At 41.9% G+C, this 12246-nt stretch overlaps 1 protein-coding gene across 4 annotated transcripts in view; it reads right to left on the reverse strand.

The window, feature by feature from the left end:
* The window catches only part of LOC149199196 (S-adenosyl-L-methionine-dependent methyltransferases superfamily protein), a 559137-nt gene that overhangs the window by 510382 nt on the left and 36509 nt on the right, over nucleotides 1–12246 (reverse strand). The window lies entirely within an intron of this gene.

The following is a 12246-nucleotide window of genomic DNA, read 5'->3' on the forward strand; positions in this document are numbered from 1 at the left end:
TTGAATATGATGTGTGTAATCCTTTTAAGCTCCTGAAAACCTTGTTATCGCTAATCCATTCTAGCCATAGACTTTAAGAGAGTGGAAGAAGAGGTCACATGCCCATAAGCATAGCATGATCTGCATCAAAAGATTACGTTCTCGTAGTTCAGAACTTGTTTCCAAGTGATTCCTTCAAGATCCATAATTTTAAATAGAACCCCCTTACAAATATCCATTTCCACACGAGTCCCAGTACAAGACATCAAGCTCTCCATGGGAAGTTGCACATCCAAGATATTTCTAATGTGAACCCCATGATCTTAATATCGTAAATTCCTAAAAACATGCTCATAGATTTAAGAGTCCCACATAAATTGAGAGAGTCTCAAATTATTCTACAATGAGAATAAACCTAGATGCCAAGGTTTAATGCAAAGAGTGGATTTCCTCTAGAACTAGAGCTCATCCTCAAGAATGGCTAATTTATCTTTTCCATAAATTGAAGACCAAAATAAAGATGTCCTTTCACCAAAGTGAAATTCTTGAGCTTAATTCTTGCTAACCCCACATGTTGATAATCTGGCCTTAAATAATTTTAACAGTATGCCAGAACCATTAATGTCATCAATTAAAAGTCTATGAGTAAGACTTTGACATTAGAGATTCAAGAATTATCATTACCCATTAATGAAGGTAGAGGCTCCACGCTGGGAACACAAGTCTAAGTGAACTTAGCATGAAGCTCTAAGGGAACTGCGAGTCCACCTACTACCTTTTCCAGGTGGGAAGGCAACGCTAAGGTGAAACTGCAAAGAGTGATCACCAATGCATTTCATTGATTGATGTTAAGATATGGTATGTTCTATGCTTATAACAGTTTACTTATTTTTCTTATTATATTCCACAGATTAGCAATCACATGTCCATAAAGTAAAGTGCAGATAGAACATTAAACAATCGACAGAAAACAAGCCAAGACAAGAGACACAAGATGTGGCAGCTAGCCAGGGACAAACCCCACAATGTGTGGGGAGACCCTTTGATCAAATCTTCTTTTATCTTCAATAATTCAGCAGAGAGAAATAGTACAATAAATCTAATTTATATCAGCAGTAGCAAACCCTAGATCAGCAGCATCAGCATGAGCGGCTTCATCATCAAACTAGGGCAGACGATATCTCACAAACCGACTGTCGGATCAGCATGATTCCACCACCAAAAGTTGTGGCTTCTAGAGGAGGTTCAGATGAACCTACAGCGCAGTTCAGATGAGGAGATCTTCTAGTCCACGCAGGTCAAACTTTACTTCTGCAGTTGCAGCTTCAGTTTCAGCAGCTTCCTTCAAACTAGGGCAGTCGATATCTTGCAAACCGTCTATCGGATTGACTTGATTCCACCACCAAAAGTTGCGGCTTTCAGAGGAGGTTCAGATGAACCTACAGTGCAGTTCAGATGAGGAGATCTTCTAGTCCACACAGGTCAAACTTTACTTCTGCAGTTGCAGCTTCAGTTTTAGCAGCTTCCTTCAAACTAGGGCAGTCGATATCTTGCAAACCGTCCGTCGAATTGACTTGATTCCACCACCAAAAGTTGCGGCTTTCAGAGGAGATCCAGATGGACCTACAACGCAGTTCTAAGGAGGAGATTTGATGGTCAACACTGGTCAAACTTTGGATCTGCAATTGCAGCTTTAGGTTCAACAGCGTCTGGCTTCACATGTGTGAGAGAAAGACCCTTTTCTGCGCAGTAGAGAAGAGACTCTTTTCTACGCAGTAGAGAGAGAGATGTGATGAGATGAGTGAGTCCAAATGAGAAAAAGACCTTCTATATTTATACACAACGTTGGTGTTTGAATAGATGCGACTATTGGACTTCTGAACCTACATAAGTTGTAGGTCTGCTTAATAATAATTCCATAATCAAAATAAATTCATATCTCCATGAATACTTATCGGAATCGGATGATCATTATATCAATCCTACACCTCTCGACAAGAGGAATCTAATAAAAATATTATCAGCCATGAATAAGATGACCCACATGAAGTTTTGCCCTAGTTTCCAATTTTAACACTCCCTCTCAACTAGGGAGAACTTCATCTGCAATCTGTCTATCAGTCATTATTATTCATCCATCAAATGCACTGCCCTGTACAGCCTGACCCTTGCCCTGCTCTGCTCTATTTTGCCTGTTCTGCTTTGTCTTTTTCTGCCCTGCACTGATCTGTACGGCTCTGCTCTATAAGCACTGCTCTGCTTTGTTCTGTTCTGCTCTACTTTTGTCTGAATTATGAAGAAGAAGAAATGATCAAGGATGTATCATACTGACTCAAAGTCAGTCTTAGAGTATGTACCACTGGTCCCAGACCAGTCTCAACCAACCTGAAGTCAGTGTCATAATGAGTACAACTCCACTGGTCCCAGACCAGTATCATCCTCCATTAACTCAAAGTCAGTCTCAGAGTGCGTACCACTGGTCCCAGACCAGTATCGCAGTCTCAGAGAGTGTACCACTAGTTCCAGACCAGTCTCAACCGACCCAAAGTCAACGTCATAGTATGTACCACTCTCACTGGTCCCAGACCAGCACTGCACTGACACAAAGTCAGTCTCAGAGTATGTACCACTCGTCCCAGACCAGTCTCGACCAACCCAAAGTCAGTGTCATAGTATGGTACAACTCCTACCACTGGTCCCAGACCAGTATCATTGATCCCAGATCAATGGAGGTCATCCTAGCATAGGGAGTACGGTATATACAACGATGCATCCATCGGTACTACTATAGTCCCTAACTTCATTTCCCTGCTCATTGATCAAATGAGAGGTACTTCCCATGAGTCCCGGGCTGCATGGGTAGGATGCCTCGACAGGAGAACTAATCAATCCTGTCCTCACAGGAGAACACATCAATCCTGCTACAATCGCCATGGAGAACACATCAATCTTGCTACAATCGCCATGGAGAACACATCAATCCAGGCCTCACAGGAGAACACATCAATGCTGCTACAATCGCCATGGAGAACACATCAATCCAGGCCTCACAGGAAAACACATCAATCCTGCTACAATCGCCATGGAGAACACATCAATCCAGGCCTCACAGGAGAACACATCAATCCTGCTACAAACGCCATGGAGAACACATCAATCTAGGCCTCACAGGAGAACACATCATCCTGCTACATAGGAGAGCAAATCATCATGTTCCACAAGAGAGTGAATCATCTTGTCCCACAAGAGAGCGAATCATCTTGTTCTAGTGCGCACCACCAGGGGAGGGTGAGTCACCCTGTGGTTGTATGTTGCTCTACTAAGAACCGCAAGGCCTCAGAGCTCCCAGAGTTGAATGTATGCAACATGCAGGACCCTTGTACAAGGGTTTCTTAACAACACCAAGTCGTTTGGGAAAATCACAAATTAGATCTTTCCTCGGGGCTTTGACAAGGTGTATCGACCTGTACATCATCTTAATGCGATGGAGCCTCCTTGCTCATCGACTTACCATATCCCAGATGATGTCTATCTGCTAGAGCAATCGACGAATACGGGATTCCTCAATAATCGAATCCCACCTCTGGTTGTTACAGAGAATCACAGTGGTATGTGTTCAAACAGCACACTGAAGAGCTTTCCCAACCAGGCAACTTCATACGAGATCATACTCGTAGATATGTATCTGGTCTCATCGATGCTTATGGCAACTGACTTTTGCTTCCTGCTCATCCATTATATCGAAGCAGAATCCAAAGAGAAACATCACTAAAAGTGCTCCAGTGATCCTCCACACTACCTGTCTAATTAGCATTCGAATAATCATGCAGTTTCATATTTCCGACATTGTATCTCAATCCACGAGAGATTGTGTCCTGAAGACATCTTAGAAGATTCTTGGCATCAATCTAGTGAGGCTCAACCAAATATGAGCTCACAATGCTAACTGCAAAGCATATGTTCGGACAGAGGTTCACCAAGAACATCAACGCCAATGAGTTTTTGAAACTCAGAGGCATTTCCCAAATCTGGTCCAACATCACTACTATATAACTTCTGAAAGTTAAGATCCTCGAGGTAGTCACAGGTTTGCAGTCCATCATACCAAATCTTTTCAGAATCTTCACCACATATTTTCCTTGAGATAGGAAAATTTCCCTTGGCTTCTGCCACACTTCAAGTCCTCGGTTCTTCATTTCAAATTCAGAAGCCAACTCCCTCTTACATTTGTGAATGAGAGGGTATGCACCTGTTAGAAAGAGGTCATCCACGTATAGCACCAGTTTGAGAGGTTTGTCATCTTCAACCTTAAAGTAAACGTTAGGATCGGCTTCACTCCTAGTGAATCCCAGTTTCATCAAGTAGCTATCGATCCTCTCATACCATGCTCGGGGTGCTTGCTTCAACCCATAAAGAGCCTTCTTCAACCTGCATACATGAGATTTTCAATCATAAATCTCAAATCCTTCAGGTTGCTCCACATAGACCTCTTCTTTGATTGAACCGTGCAAGAACATGGTCTTGACATCCATCTAATGTGGGCTCCATCCTTGTGAAGCCACAAGGGCTATGATCAAGCGGATGGTCGTATATCTGGCAACAAGTGCAAATATCATAGTCTATACCTTCCTTCTGGGAGAAACCACGAGCAACAAAACGAGCCTTATACTTTTCCGTACTTCCATCTGTTGCATGCTTTATCTTGTAAATCCATTTAGAAGTGACAATTGTCTTGTCCTGGGGTCTGGGAACTACTTCCCAGACATCATTCTCCATAATAGACTCATATTCTATGGTCATAGCATCCTTCCATACTTGATGCTTGATGGCATCTGAGAATGATGAAGGCTCATTTTGTATGATCGTGCTCATGATGGTCAGGTATCCCTGATACCTATTAGGTTTCTTACTTTGACGGAAGGTTCCTCGGGGTGCAGCATGTCCTTCAGCATCATTAAGTATCCCCCTAAGCCATGAAGGCCTCTTCCTAGAAGAGGAAGGCTCAGGTGGATAAATAGGATCCATGGGTTCCTCCAAATCAGGCATTGTTACATCATCTACCCATAGAGACAACTTCCACAATTGTACAGTTCTTCCTTTCCGCCACACCATTCTGCTCAGGAGTATGTGGTGAAGTAATCTCCCCCTTAATGCCAGCCTTAGATATGCCTGAGTGAACCAACTGTAATATATTGGAGGTCTTGCTTTGGCTTGAGGGGAATGGTCCCCTTTTGAGCTTTCCTTCGACACATCCTGGACATACACCTTCTTTCTCTACTCGGAATTCGGGCATCCCTATCACCATTTGTCTTACACCAAGTATAGCTTTATAATGAAGGGGGGCAAACCTCCGATGCCAAAGTTCGGACTGAAGAGATGTGTCATAAGACATGATACCTAGCAGACTTCCATCGACCTGATATAATGAATCAACACGAAACCCAAGAGTAAAGGCATCTTTAACATTATTTTTCGATACACGTACCTTGCCATTGCTGAAGGTTACCTTGTAGCCTTTGTCTTCCATTGCCGAGATGGACACTAGGTTCTTTTTGAGGTCAGGTGCATTTAATACATCCTGGAATTTCTAGCCTTCTTGAATGGTTGTCCTCTTCCTCGATTCCCAGCTCTCCTCTTACCTTTGCTATTGAATTTGTCATTCCTTTGATTGCCATCAGAGGGATTTTGATCATCATCCCGGTGTGAGTCCTTTCTATCAGGGCACTCCCTTGCATAGTGACCTGCTTTATCGCAGATGTAACATCGTCATTTTCTTCCACCCTTAGGTCTAGCCTTTCCTTTTGATTTAGTCCCGGAATTATTTCTTTTCTTAGCATGAGAAGAAAAGGCAGCAGGAGGACCTTTAGGCATGGGCATTTCTTGCTCTTCTTCCCTTGTTTCTTCTTGAATGCATCTAGCCATTAATTCCTCGAAACCAGGAATTACATTATTGTTCAGAAGAGTAGTCTTGAACACGTACCATTCGGATGCTAATCCTCCAAGAGTCGTGAGTGTCATTTCCCTGTCAATAATAGCCTCCCCAATAGATAGGAGATCTGTTAAATTGGCAACTAGGGCCAAACTCCATGTGGGTCAGCTTATTTATGGCAGCTGATATTTTTATTGGATCCCTCTCGTTGAGAGGTGAAGGATTGATCCAAAGATCATCCAATTCCGATAAGTATTTATGGAGATATGAATTTATTTTGTTTATGTAATTATTATCAAGCCGACCAGCACTTATGTAGGCTTTAGAAGCCCAACCGACGTGTCTATTCATCATCCTCGTTTTAGTATAAATTGGTGAGGATTTGAAGTCATTTTGAGTATGTATCCTTGAGGTGATCTCCTCTCCACGTCTGGGTTTTTGGAAGGAGAGAACCAAAAGATACGCTAGCCTAAAGATGATACCCTAACTCACACTCAGTTGATGCCCTAGTTTGCACGCAGATGATGCCCTAGACTATACGCTGTAATGGAAACACCAAGCCACGGTAAGGGAAGGATTTCATACGATGTAATACGCATGGACACCTTGCACACTGTCATAAAGACACTATCCAACGCAGTCATGAAAAGACATATAAGCAGATCTGGGACGGCAGCAATATTGAATGCAGATATATACTTCAGGGACGCAGTCTTATTGAACGCATTATGGGATGGCAGCAACGTAATCTAACGCAGTCACATTGAACACAGGGACGCAGTCATATTATATACGTTGCTGTAATGTAAACGTTGGACAGTATATACGCTGGGCATTATGTGAATGCACTGGAAGTATATACGTTGGATATATACGCTGGGCACTCATAGATATAAATACGCTGGAACAGCAGACAGTCAAGATTATGGTGAACACAAGACCGTCACATATATATGAAACCGCAGCACATACTTGAAGCCGCAGTCAATGCACGTAAACACAGTCTATATATGAAACCGCTGCAAATACATGAAGTCGCAGTAATGGTAACGAAGCCTAGCCGCAGTCATGTCTTGTAAGAAGGTCTGGAAAGGAGACTTGTAGCTAAAGGAGACCTGTCCATGAGAGGAGCAGATCCACACCATGTATAGATACGCAGTGAATGACGAGGGTTTCAAGCTATGCCAAGTGTTGTTGTAATAATGACAGTAATAGTTACATTCTCAGCATTTTAATGCAGTTCATGAGAAGCTATGATGATCAGTGACAAAGTCATGAACCAGTTCTTGTGAAATCATGATCTCGATCACCTCTGGGGTAATTTCAAGGGACTGTCATGGTGCAGCAATGATGATAACAGCAGTACTGAAGATCTTAGTGATGAAGTACAACACAGGGTTGCATGATGATGGAAGATGTCGCATCTTGGACAACATAATGTATGTGCAGTATGATGTAGATTATGGGCAACATGATGTAGATCATGGACAGCATGATGTATGGGCAACATGATGAAGATCATGGGTAGTACAGTGATGTATGAAAGCATGAGCAGCATGATGATCATGGGCAGCATGATGGTGCTACACAGTAAGGTGCAGCAAATGGACGAGATGCAGCACGATGATAGGTGAAGGAGTCACCTTGAGAATCAGTTGAAGCAGAATGTCTTCAACTGATCTCATCATGATACGAAATGATCTATGCTAGATCTAGATAAGTCAAAGTATTGACTTCTATTGTAAATGTACTCTCTCTCTCTCATTCTCTGCTGAACTTTGAAGATAAAAGAAGATTTGATCAAAGGGTTTCCCCACACATTGTGGGGTTTGTCCCTGGCTTGCGCCATATCTTGTGTCCTCTTGTCTTGGCTTGTCTTCTGCGTTTTATATTTATGTTCTATCTGCAGTTTATCGTAATGATGATGTGATTGCTAACTGTGAAAATTTAAATAAATTGCTCTAGCATAGAACATACCAAAAATTAACATGGTATCAGAGCTGAGGTGAAGACAATGCCCAAGCAAGAGTGAAATAGCAATCACCGAAAACAGTTGGGACAAGACAGAAGGATCAATGGGTTCCTCATAATTCACCGAGGGTGAATTCAAAGCAAAGAATGTTATCAGAATGGCGCAGCGGAAGATTTTGATGGTCCATCTTAAGATCACTTCATTGGGAAGTTCAGATCTAAGGGTAGAAGGAAAGGCGGATGCCTTGTTGAAATAAGTTTGGTCGTTATGCGAAGGAGTGTCTGAATGGCAGAGACACATCTCTTGATGAAGATAACAGTCATTCCTGGGACATCTTCGATGATCATAAGAATGACTGGTAATGCAGGTCATCAAGGAAATGGTCGACTCTTCCACCAAAGCAAGGAACCCCAAAATCTCTTTTATGTACCTGATCGAACCTGATGTCCATCTCGGAAATGGAAGTCAAAGGTTGCAGGGTGGCACTTATCGATGGAAAGGTACGTGTTTGAAAATAGATCTTTTAAAGATGTTTTTGAGTTCAGGGTTGTATCAAGTTGCAGGAAGTCCACTGGGGACCATGTCCATTGACTCAGCTCTAGAGGTCTGTGAGTCAAATGGTGACTAGGATGCCTGAATTCAAAAGGAAGCATGAAGGTACATGTCTGAAATGTACCAAAGGAAAATATTATAAGGGTACCATTCCCCTCATGCAGCAGGTTCACGGGTTTGGAACAACCCGAGGAGTTTGAAAATCATGGCTTGAAGGAAAACACCTCAGGCATAATATGAGAGGATTGATAGCTGTCTAATGCAGCTGAGATTCACTAGGAGTGAAACCGATCCAAACCATTACTCGAAGGTTGTGGATGATAAACCTCTCGTACCGGCACCTATGTCTGACAGGTGCAAACCCTCTCATTTATAGGAGACAGAGGGAGTTGGATTCTGAATGTGGGAAGATAAGATGCAAGCTTGTGACTGCCTCGAGGATCTTAACTTTCAGAAGTTATATGGTAATGATGTCGGACCAGATTTGGGAAATGCCTCTGAGTTTCATAAACTCATTCGCATTGATGTTCTTGGAGAACCTCTGTCCGGACATCTGTGTTGCAGTTAGCATGGTGAGCTCATATTTGGTTGAGCCTCACTAGATTGGTGCCAAGAATCTTCTATGATATCTTCAGGGCACAATCTCTCATGAATTGAGATACACTGCCGGAAATATGAAACCACATGATTATTCGAATGATGAGTGGGCAGGAAGTATGGAGGATCACTAGAGCACTTCTTAGTGCTGTTTGGAATCTGCCTTGATATCCTGGATGAGCAGGAAGCAGAAGTCGGTGACTCTGAGCACCACCAAGGCAGAATACATTGCTGATAGTATGGCCTTCTGTGAGGCAGTCTGGTTGCTGAAGCTCTTCAGTGAGCTGTTTGTACACATGATGAATACCACTGTGAATCTCTGTGACAACCAGAGATGGGATTCGATTATTGAGGAATCCCGTATTTGACAATTGCTCCAGCAGATAGACATCAATTACTGCCTTATCTAGGATATGGTAAGTCGATGATCAAGGAGGCTCCATCACATTGAGATGATGTACAGGACAGAGCCCTGAGGAAAGATCAAATTTGTGATTTTCCCGAACGACTTGGAGTCATCGAGAGACCTTTGAAGAAGGCTCCTGCATGTTGCATACATTGAGCTCTGGGAGCTCTGGGGGGCTTGCAGTTCTACTGGAGCAACATACGACCACAGGGTGACTCACCCTCCCCTGGTGGTGCGCACTGAAACAAGATGATTCGCTCTCTTGTGGGACAAGATGATTCACTCTCTTGTGTAGCAGGATGATTAGTTCTCCTGTGAGGCCTGGATTGATGTGTTCTCCATGGTGATTGTAGCAGGATTGATGTGTTCCCCTGTGAGGCCTGGATTGATGTGTTCTCCATGGCGATTGTAGCAGGATTGATGTTTCTCCTGTGAGGCCTCGATTGATGTGTTCTCCATGGCAGCCTGGATTGATGTGTTCTCCATGGTGATTGTAGCAGGATTGATGTGTTCTCCATGTAAATTATTAGAAGATTTATCTAGTTCTCCATAATCAATTGTTGTTTATTTATCAATCAACGATTCCTTGTCTGTAAGTTGCTCTAACTTGTTTTGGAATGACTTCTTATCATTCTTTAGCTTCTTAATTTTTGACAGTAAGCTCTGATTATAAACCTTTAGGCATGAAACTTTGTCCTCATTTTATGAGTTATTGGCATCATGTTTAATATCTTAATTATTTGGTTTTTCATCTTTTAAATTTTTTCAGTTGTTCGAGCAACTTGTTACCGCTTCATTTAGCAGGGGTCCTAGGAGGGGTTCTAGAGTACTACTAGATCAAGTGGCGACAATGGGACAAGGACCCACTGTCACCTTAGTCAATGTCCCTTGATCTCTACAGACTTTCACCGATGGGAGGAGTCTCGGTATAGGAAAATCACTAGAATGATGAGGTCAATAACGATGCACAATGTGATTTCCAATGCCCATTCACGGAAGAGGCTCAGATCATAGGTTGCTTGTTTTAGAAGCAAAATAAGAGCTCTCCAAGAAAAGCTTGAGGGAAGGATGACCGCGGGTTTAGGAATATTCAAAAATGATGAATGCCTAAGGTCAAAACTTCTAAAATCCCTCACTTGTGATTGACGTGTTTATACTAGGGTTCAAAGTGAGGCAAGGATGGCTCATTCAATGCAAAGGTTCAATTGAAGTGTGAGCTTTGGGAGAAGCTAGGGTGACTTTCCACGAAAAACCCCTTGAGAGAAATACTATAAGAGACCAAGGGTTGAGAGATATAGCGTGGTAAAAGCTCATCCAGTGATTACCTATAGTTAAGAGAAAAGGTTTTGAATGATGAACTACAAAGTGAAAACCTTCAAGAAATCCCCAAGTCAAAGCAGCTTCAAGGGTTCCCTCTTGGGGTGATAGCTAGGGCATCAATTTATTTGAAATTCCACTATTGGAATTTGTTCAAAACAGGAAGATACCTAGACGAGACATAAATGAAGAAACTTGTGTGGACAGAATCCTAAAATTCCTCCTCCCTAAAATTTCGCACCAAGCCCTAGAAAATCTCATTATCCTTAGGGGACGAAGAAAAGAGGAAGGAAAGAGGTGAAATAATGATATTTCGTTAAGTTAATGTGATCACTAAGGATCTAGGACCAGTGCCTAGTCTATTGGGAGAATGGAGTCAAGAATGAAATTGATTTAGGGTTTTGTTCTATCAAGGAGCCTAATTGTAGCTTTGCATGCCCTAATGAAGCAGCTACCCAACTACAACAAGGATTTATACTTCAATCTGTCAAATATAGGGTTTGGTTTTCAAAGACAACCCCTAGGAACATTCACTTTTTCTTGCCCAATGAATAACATATGCAATAGATCAAGGCTACCAAATGGATTCAAGATTTTCACATAACTTAGAGCACAATCAACATCATGATGCAGTATTCCATACATTAAACATATAGTGAAAATTTTGCATAAAAGAGAAACTTACATGGCAAAAAAAGGTATATCCATCCATCACATTTGCAAGAGAGAAGCTCCAAAATAGAATAGCATTAACCCAAACATCAAAATGCATTAAAGAATCTCCTATTCGTCCTCCAATAGCTATAGCAAAATTCTAGAAGAAACAATGATCCAAATCCAAGAGATAATGAGTTACAGATGAGGCCTCACTTGTATTTATATGAGCCTTGAATAGTTCAATGGGTCTAATGAGCCTAACAAAACCCTAAAAGTGTCTCTAATGTGCAAAATAACAACCTAATTGGTGACAATTGTGAAAATTCCTAAACTCAAAATCCCTACTGCAGCAATCTGATGTTACTTCTCCTACTTGTTAATCAAGACAAGTTATTTATTTTGTTCTATGGTAAATATCGAAGTAAATACCACTGCAACATTCACTATTAAAAATAATATGTCGAAACAAAAAACTAAACAAGAAAGAGATACAACACACATCTACACAGTTATTTTTGGACAAATGTCCATGGAAAAACCCAACGCGGGAAAACCGGTGTCGCAGCTCTGAGGGTTTTATTATTATGCAGTGGTAATTTATGAATACAACTTTTGGATGCCTTCCCAGCAATCCAATTACAGAGAATATCACTCACAAAGAGATTTGTGATATTACCAGACACTATCACTGGAAATCCTGATTGATCCAGCCCCTGAATGACTGCCCCTGGCTACGTCTGCGCAGTCTCCGAGTCAACCCAGCATCAAACCCTCTGGGGACAACGTCACTCCTCGAGTTGATCGATTTGCTGCCCAAGAATTTCGATTTCTTCTTCC

Source organism: Pinus tabuliformis, chromosome 2_1 (assembly GCF_031772625.1).
Source record: "Pinus tabuliformis cultivar Carrire ecotype Pingquan chromosome 2_1, CPIR1, whole genome shotgun sequence".
Taxonomy (NCBI): Eukaryota; Viridiplantae; Streptophyta; class Pinopsida; order Pinales; family Pinaceae; genus Pinus; species Pinus tabuliformis.